The sequence below is a fragment of the Saccopteryx leptura genome, chromosome 4 (assembly GCF_036850995.1).
Source record: "Saccopteryx leptura isolate mSacLep1 chromosome 4, mSacLep1_pri_phased_curated, whole genome shotgun sequence".
Lineage (NCBI taxonomy): Eukaryota > Metazoa > Chordata > Mammalia > Chiroptera > Emballonuridae > Saccopteryx > Saccopteryx leptura.
Genome location: NC_089506.1, coordinates 200,502,351 through 200,510,452, shown reverse-complemented (window position 1 = coordinate 200,510,452; position 8,102 = coordinate 200,502,351). Strand labels below are relative to the sequence as shown.

The 8,102-nt window shown below is 41.5% G+C and overlaps 1 non-coding gene across 1 annotated transcript; it reads left to right on the top strand.

Moving 5' to 3' along the window:
* Positions 1–7,412: 7,412 nt before the first annotated feature.
* TRNAT-GGU (transfer RNA threonine (anticodon GGU)) lies at positions 7,413–7,488 on the top strand. The gene has a single exon. It is a non-coding gene; the product is annotated as a tRNA-Thr (tRNA).
* The last annotated feature ends 614 nt before the right edge of the window (positions 7,489–8,102 follow it).

Sequence of the window (8,102 nt, the reverse complement as noted above, 5' to 3'; positions counted from 1 at the left end):
AAGGACTTTTCCGATTATAAAAACCACTGGGGAGAGATCTCTATAAAAATTTGAAAAAGTAGGAAGAGGGATTATTTGTAGACTCACTACTTCAAAGTAGCCACTGTAAACATTTTGGAGTTGTTTTATTTCTTCAGTTTCTTAGTCTATGCTAATCATTCTTACTTAAATCTGTGACAGAAGTATATTTCTGTGTTGTTGATCATGCTTTGTGTAAGCAATTTTTAATGACTGCATAATGTTCTGTATAATGAGTGAATTTACTCAACCAATCACCTATCATAATATATTATGCATAAACATTTTTCCTTTTCTTTTTTTTTGAATGTTTCCTTAGGATAAAAAGTCTCAGAACTGATATATTTAGGTAAAAGCTATGGAGATTTTTAAGGCTTTCAAAACATCCTGCTCAACTCTTTTCAGCAACGTATAAGCAAGTCCCACCTGTGTTTTCGAAGACATTTTTTATATTGTCCCTTTAAAAGGAGCAAAGATTGAAAATTCTGCAAAGAAGATACAAAGTTAAAGCCATATTAATCATCCCAGCTTAGCGTGGAATGCTAAATATTAATGTCCCTCTTTAGTATGTGTGGCACATTATGTACAATTCATCTGAATATAAATAGTCCAGATTGTGACATTACATTATTCATGATGAATCAGCTGGCCATGCTCTGTGTGGCACATCACCCAGACAGGCAGCACTCTTGCTAATTAATCAGCAGGTAGAAAATGGATTGTGCTCTTCAGGAAGGAGGGGGGGTGAAAGGGTCTAATGTTTATTGAGCATTTATTCTGTGCTAGGTGCCTTGTATAAATCATCTCACTTAATGAACAGCCCTTGAGGTTGGTAATTGATGCGCCATAGACTCTTCTTCCAGTTTCTCTTTCTCCAGGCTGCAGACTCCCTTCCTGCTCCAACCTATGTCTTCACTAGTAACTTCTCTCCGGTGCTCGGGTGCTCAGACCATTGGACTGCAGCATCCCTACAAGTGCATTCTTTCTCTTTGTGCAATTAGGAAGGTGATGTGGGGACAATGAGAAAATGAAGAGCTTGGGAAGAAAGAAACAGGTCAAGTGGTAGTGGCCAAGGTAGAAACCCGAGTGGTAAGTTTCAATAAAGTGTTTTCTCTCTGCTATGGCAGCTGAAATGATTTTTTTTTTTCTGTGCCACTTAGCACCATCAACCTCTCTGCTGGATGTCAGAAGGGACATAAGGAGTTCTGCTTGGCCCAGTTACTCTTTCAAAAACCATTGAATTAGAGTCTTTAGAGAACTCTTGGGGAACAATGATCTTGGTTCCCAAATGCCAGCATCTGTCATCCTTAATAACTCATTTTGGGGTTTGTCAGAAATTAACCTTCAGTCATATGTGAAAACATAGAAGTCTGTAGACTTCTGTGCTGTTTAACAAAAGACATGTTGTTGCATTTCAAAAAATTATACACAAGGTCATTGTAGTTTTGGATTATAGCCAGTAGGGAAACCCTTATGCTGAGTTCCAGAGCCCGGATGTAACAGCTTGTGTTTGGGGTAAGAGCAGCAAGGAGCCAGTTCTCGCTTTCTTTGGGGAGAGAAAACGTCTTCAAGCTCATGAGCCCTAACCTGGGACATACACCTTTTACCTGATTCTGTAACACTCCAGACGTCTTTCAGTTATAAGGCCTAGGAATTGGGGAAATAAAAGATAGATGTCCCCCAAACCACTTGGGGACCCCATCTGCGTTATCCTGAATTGGGAAGGATGAAACAGATGCCGGACAACAGTGGATTTTAAGTCAACCTGATCTCAGGACCTGGCCAGGAACAATAGGGTCAAACTTGGGAGTCTGTCATTGCAACCAGTCTCTGAAAGACTGATCCAGGTAGAAACCTCTGTTTCATTGTGTGCTGCCCGGTGTGGCGGTGGACAGTAGTGAGGAACTGTCAAAATGGCAGACGGGGGACAGGGTCTGGGTTCCTGCGTTCCCCAGGAGAGGGAGCTGCTGAGCTGGGAAGATCTATCCTACTGGTGCTCTGGACAATCACTGACCTCTGGGTGCAAAGCATCTTGCTGAAAGCTGTGATGTTATCATTTCTGTTGCTATTGCTCTTGCTATTGCTCTTGCTATTATCGCTATTACAATTGCAATTACTTTTATGCTTATTATTTTATTATTACTGTTCAGAGCGATCGGGCAAGGTCATATTCTGGGTGCCTCAACTATCATTTGCAATTTTTGTCAAATCTCTTTTCTTTTGTCTTCTCATCTGTAAAGTGAAATAATAGGGCCTGTTGTACAAAGATGGGGTGAATTCAGAGAGAGAGAAAGAGAGGTTGAAGGCATTTGAGAACCACATGGTGCTGTGTAATATAAGGAGGTACTGTTACAGTTGAATCACTCATCTAGGTGAGAAACAATTGCAGTGTTTAATGGCAAGATGAGAAGTGTGTACATTATAGCCCAGACTTCGAATTGCAGCCCCATGAGTTTCTGTTAGAGAAACCAGTCAAAAATAAATCGCAGCCCAATATGAACCAAAAGACCAGTCAACCTAGTCATTTATCTTGAGTCTTCAAATTCTGAATCAGTATTTTATGAGATTCTCATAAAACTACGTGTGTGGATCTCATTCTCAGCCTCACAGCAGAGCCTTCATAGAGTTCATCTTGAAGGTCATATGTGGCTTTAAGGAATGTTCCCAAAGGTTTGACCATTTGAATACTGCTTTCTTGTCTTTCTGTTAAAAAAAGAAAAGCCAAAGATTCTATTCACTGTTAACATTCCTTCAATGAGGATAGGGTAGCATCCTACCAAGTTGTCTAGGAGATAGAAGTGTTTACCTCTGCAGACATATTTGTATGCTATCTTTGATCTGAAAGCAAGTACTGTTGAATACACAATGTTTCCCTTCACCGTGGCTCCCAAGAAACAACAAATCCAACCCTTAGCTATAGCAATCTGTCAGTCTCAGGGTGCTGGTGACAGCTGGTATGCTCTTCTGCAGATTTAGCCCTGATTGTCTCTTTTTGCATTGTGTTAGGCTTAAAGACACAAGGTGTGTTTGGCAAACAGGAAGCAAACAGGCTGCAGGAGTTGCTGAAGATAATGCTTTAAATAGGTTGAGGTATTTCAGTTATTTATTTATTTATTCAAAATTTCAGCAAGTCCCTCCGACTTAACAACTGTGCTCAACAATGTCTAGAACTGTGTTTTGTTTTATTTTTAGCCCTCTAAGATCAGGGATGCTGGAACAGAAAAGAACTTTAAAGATCATCTCTTATTGCATGTTTAAAATGCATGGGCTTCAAATCAGACACACCAGGTTTCGAAGGCTGGTTTTGCCATGTAATAGGTGTGTAACCTTAGGAAAATTTCTAAAACCGCTTGCACCTTGGTTTCCTCATCTGTAAAGCAGGGGTAGTGACTCTAAGTCATAAGGTTGTTTACAATAATAATGATAATTTATGAAAGCACTTAGCACCGTAGCTGGCACACAGAAGCTACACAAAACATGTTGGTTACTGTCATTAAATATGAGGAAATACATGAGCCAAGGGGGGAATCTGAGATAATTAATGGATGCTAAATGAATTAATGGATTAAAATCTAAATACACCATTCTAAGGGTACATTTATCTATTCTAGAACCTTAACAAGTCCTCATGCGTTGGTTTTTCAGTTTATTTAATGGGATAGGGTATGGGGAAGGGCCTCGAGCTTCCAGAGTTCATACCATGGGGATCGTGGGCTCTTTAAGTGGCAGACAGTGTGGGAAGCAAAGTCTTAAAAAGGGCCTAATGGGGAAGTGAAAGAAAGTTGGTGACAATTTCATCTACCGTAGTGGTACTTGATTCAAAGATCTATTTTCCTAATGCTTTCTTATGATGATTTCAACATATAGAAGGTTGACTTTTATAGTGAACAACCATACACCAACCACCTACTTCCTAGAATTATATTTTACTTTACTTGCTTTATCATATATTCATCCATCTATATATTATCTTTTTATACATTTAACTTTCCTTCCATCCATGTATTCATCCAGCCATCCACTCAACTTATATTTTTCATGCATTTCAAAGTAAGCTGCAGTCAGCATGCGCAGCATTACTTAGATAGAGTTCAGTATTTATTTATAGGTCTTTTCTTTCTTATAACAATTGCAGGCAATAAAATGCACATTTTTTTTTTGTAGAGAGAGAGAAATGGGGAGGGAGAGAGAGTGAGAAGCATCAGCTCATAGTTGCTTCACATTAGTTGTCTATTGATGGCTTCTCGTGTGTACCTTGATGGGCAGGGGGGTCTCTAGCTGAGCCAGCATCCCTTTGCTTTAAGCCAGCGACCTTGAGATCATGTCGATAATCTTGTGCTCAAGCCAATGAGCCTGTGCTCAAGCTGGTGACCTCGGGGTTTTTAAACCAGGATCGCAGCATTCTGGGTTCATGCTCTTATCCATTGCACCACCATGGGTCAGGCGAAATGCCCAGTTCGTAAGTGCAGCATTAAATGGGCTTTGATAATTAAATACACCTGTGTACTCCAAGTACCTATCAAGATAGAGAACATTGCTTTCACCCCAGAAAGTTTCCTGGAATCTCTTCCCCGTCTACCCCACTCCCTTTTCCTCCAGAGGCAATAAATGCTCTGATTCTTTCCCCCGATAGCTTAGCTTTGCCTGTGTCGTTTCATATAAATGAAATCATATAATATCTATTCTTGTGTGTTTATGTTATTTAACTGAGCACAATGTCTGTGAGGTTCATATCAGAACTTCCTTTGGCTTATTGAGTCGTACTTCACTGAATAAAGATACGACTGTGTTGACAAACAACTGTGCCAGCTGTTTGGCTAGTGTAAATAGAATTGCTGCTGACATTGATGTACAAGTACTTTTTGGACATCTGATTTTATGTCTCTTAGATAGCTACCACCTAGGACTGGAACCACTGGGCCATAGTATAGTTGTGTGTTTAGTTTTATTAGAAACTGTCAGAACTTTTCACCCAGTGGTTGACCATTTCACCTTCCCACCAATGATGTAGAAGAGTTACGGCAGCCCTACATCTTTGCCAGCGTATGGTGTCTTGGTCTCCTTAACTGTAGCCATTCTGTTGGGTGCATAGCGGCATCTCATTGAGGTTCAAAGATATAATTTTATTTTTTTCCACATTTAATAGTATTTGGGATGTATCTTACCATCTACATGAGCATTTAAGTTGGTTTGCTGCTTTTTATTATTCTCCCTCCCCCTGAAACAAAAGGTCCCATTAACTCCATTGTGCCTATTACAACCGAGAGTATCTTTTATTGAGATTTTTTTTTTTTTTTTTTTTTTTACAGAGACAGAGAGAGAGTCAGAGAGAGGGCTAGATAGGAACAGACAGACAGGAACGGAGAGAGATGAGAAGCATCAATCATTGTTTTTTTTCATTGCGACACCTTAGTTGTTCATTGATTGCTTTCTCATATATGCCTTAACCATGGGGCTGCAGCAGACCGAGTAACCCCTTACTCAAACAAGCAACCTTGGGTCCAAGCTGGTGAGCTTTGTTCAAACCAGATGAGCCCGCGCTCAGTCTGGCAGCCTCGGGGTCTCGAACCTGGGTCCTCCGCATCCCAGTTTGACGCAGTGGCTCCGCATCCCACTGCGCCACTGCCTGGTCAGGCAAGAAAATATTTTGAGGACTCAAAATATTGCTGCTATAAGCTCCAACACAGGGAACAATGTCTTTGGGGTTCAGGACTGTGAATCAAGGACCTAGGACAGTGGCCAGCACATAGTGTCTGGTGAATGAATAGAGGAATGAATTACTGAATGAGTGGACAGTTTCTGCACAAGGCCGCTTTGGATCATCTGAGCTTTTGACTAAGCCTGAAAACCAGAATAGATGGATGGTCTCTATTATACCCCCAGCCCTGGAAACCTTCTTTCCTAATTGTTCTGCACAACCCAGACACCCGAAGAAGCACAAATCACAGGTAGTCAAGTCTGATGGAAGGCCCAAAGGCCATGACTTGATGCGAAGTTCAGCAGACTTCACGTACACACTGAAAACCCATGCTCACGTTTCTGGGAGCCAGTCCGTCAGTACTTGGAAATGCTCAAAAGGGCAGGAGACTAATCACTTGGTTTTGATCCATTAGCTCAGCTGTAATGTAGCAGAGCTAATGCAGTCATAGGCAGCAGACATATTCTCTGGCAAAGAAGAAATAGAGATCTCCTTTCACTTTTGCAATGAAAATTAAATGTGGGAATAATTCCCTGCTCCTTTTTGGAATATTACTGTGCTATTAACTAGGCTAAGATCATTAAAAAGTAATGACATGAGGTTGCATGCATCATTATTTTAAGAGAGATTGAATAAAAATATACTGTCAATCTTTTATGCTTCTTACCTCATCCCTTGCTTAATAGCCATTGGTATAAACCACCATGGACGTATATTTGCATATTAAAGTTATGGCTTTAGCCTTGGAGAAGGAAATCTGGGTCATTAGAAAATGGACTGACAGCCCTACTAACACGTCTTTCTGATTTTTTTAAATCAAGTTTTTATTAGTTCAAAATTAAGAGTGGCTCTCAAAAATGGAGTTGCTCAGAAAATGGGTATAAAGTTCACCACAGGCTTGAAAGACGTACACTTTCCTCATTGCTCTTGTCAGAAAAAAAAATAAGTGGAAAATTACATGGACCTTTTTACAATCACTATTTTATTTTTCTGTAGAAGTTATAGCCTCTAAATTCTCACAGCATTGGAAATGAAGATGTACACTCTGCCTCACAGAGACTTAGGACATTTCACTGGCCTCATGACAGATCCCAACATCCAGAATGTCTGGAGGGGACGAAGGAGAGGGTTTGACTCTGAAGAAAAAGCTTTCATAAAGAGATTATGAGTTCAGCTTCCGCTAACTTCTCACATCTCCTCTTTCCTCCTCATCCCAGTGCCCTACGGTGACTGCCGTGGGGACAAAGGGCGTGGTTGTCCCAGGAACATAATCAGGAGTGATTGCAATGTTCTCCTTAGTCCAGACGAGTGTCATCCATGTCCAGCCCAAATACACGTATCAGACAGAGGAAAAGGATGCTTTCCTCCCCTGAGCTTGGGAGGAGGCTGCCATTGGCTCCCAGGCCTTCAGATATGTTTGTGGTATTCTGACTAGTATCTCTGAAGGAGAAGAACAAAGAGAAAATACACAAACAACATGCTCTCTAACGGTGAGTGAACACAAGAGCACTATCCGAAAGCTCTATTCTCTGCTCAAGTTCACTATCGCACCTACATTAGACCTGCATGTACACTTTAGTGTGATAACCCAACAGGTTTTAGTTACTTAAATGCCTATTTCCCCCTATGAGAAAGGCAGATATTTTCATTGAGGAGAATTTGGAAAGTTCAACAAAAATAATAAAAAGAAAAGTAGGCCCTGGCCAGTTGGCTCAGTGGTAGAGCGTCGGCCTGGTGTGCGGAAGTCCCGGGTTCGATTCCCGGCCAGGGCACACAGGAGAGGTGCCCATCTGCTTCTCCACCCCTCCCCCTCTCCTTCCTCTCTGTCTCTCTCTTCCCCTCCCGCAGCCAAGGCTCCATTGGAGCAAAAGATGGCCCGGGCGCTGGGGATGGCTCCTGGGCCTCTGCCCCAGGCGCTGGAGTGTCTCTGGTTGCACAGAGCAATGCCCCAGATGGGCAGAGCATCGCCCCCTGGTGGGCGTGCCGGGTGGATCCCGGTCGGGCGCATGCGGGAGTCTGTCTGACTGCCTCCCCGTTTCCAGCTTCAGAAAAATACAAAAAAAAAAAGAAAAAAAGTAAAGTTCTCTCTAATGCCATCCATCAGAGTCGTTGTTAGCGTTCTGGTATGTTTATCCCCAGGTTCCCCGTCCCCACGCAACTTTTCGACAGTTTTCATAATTACGATCATACATTATGTACAGTTTTACACCTGCTCTTTTTCTTCCTACCATGCTTTCATAAGAATGTTCCCGTGTCATTAAAAATTAATTCTTCATGAAGTCTAAATGGTCCTTGGCACTTTATACTCTAATTAAGGAGTCCTGCATAATTTTATTTGCACACACAATTAAACATCATGTGATTTATTTAGGATTTCAACTGCACT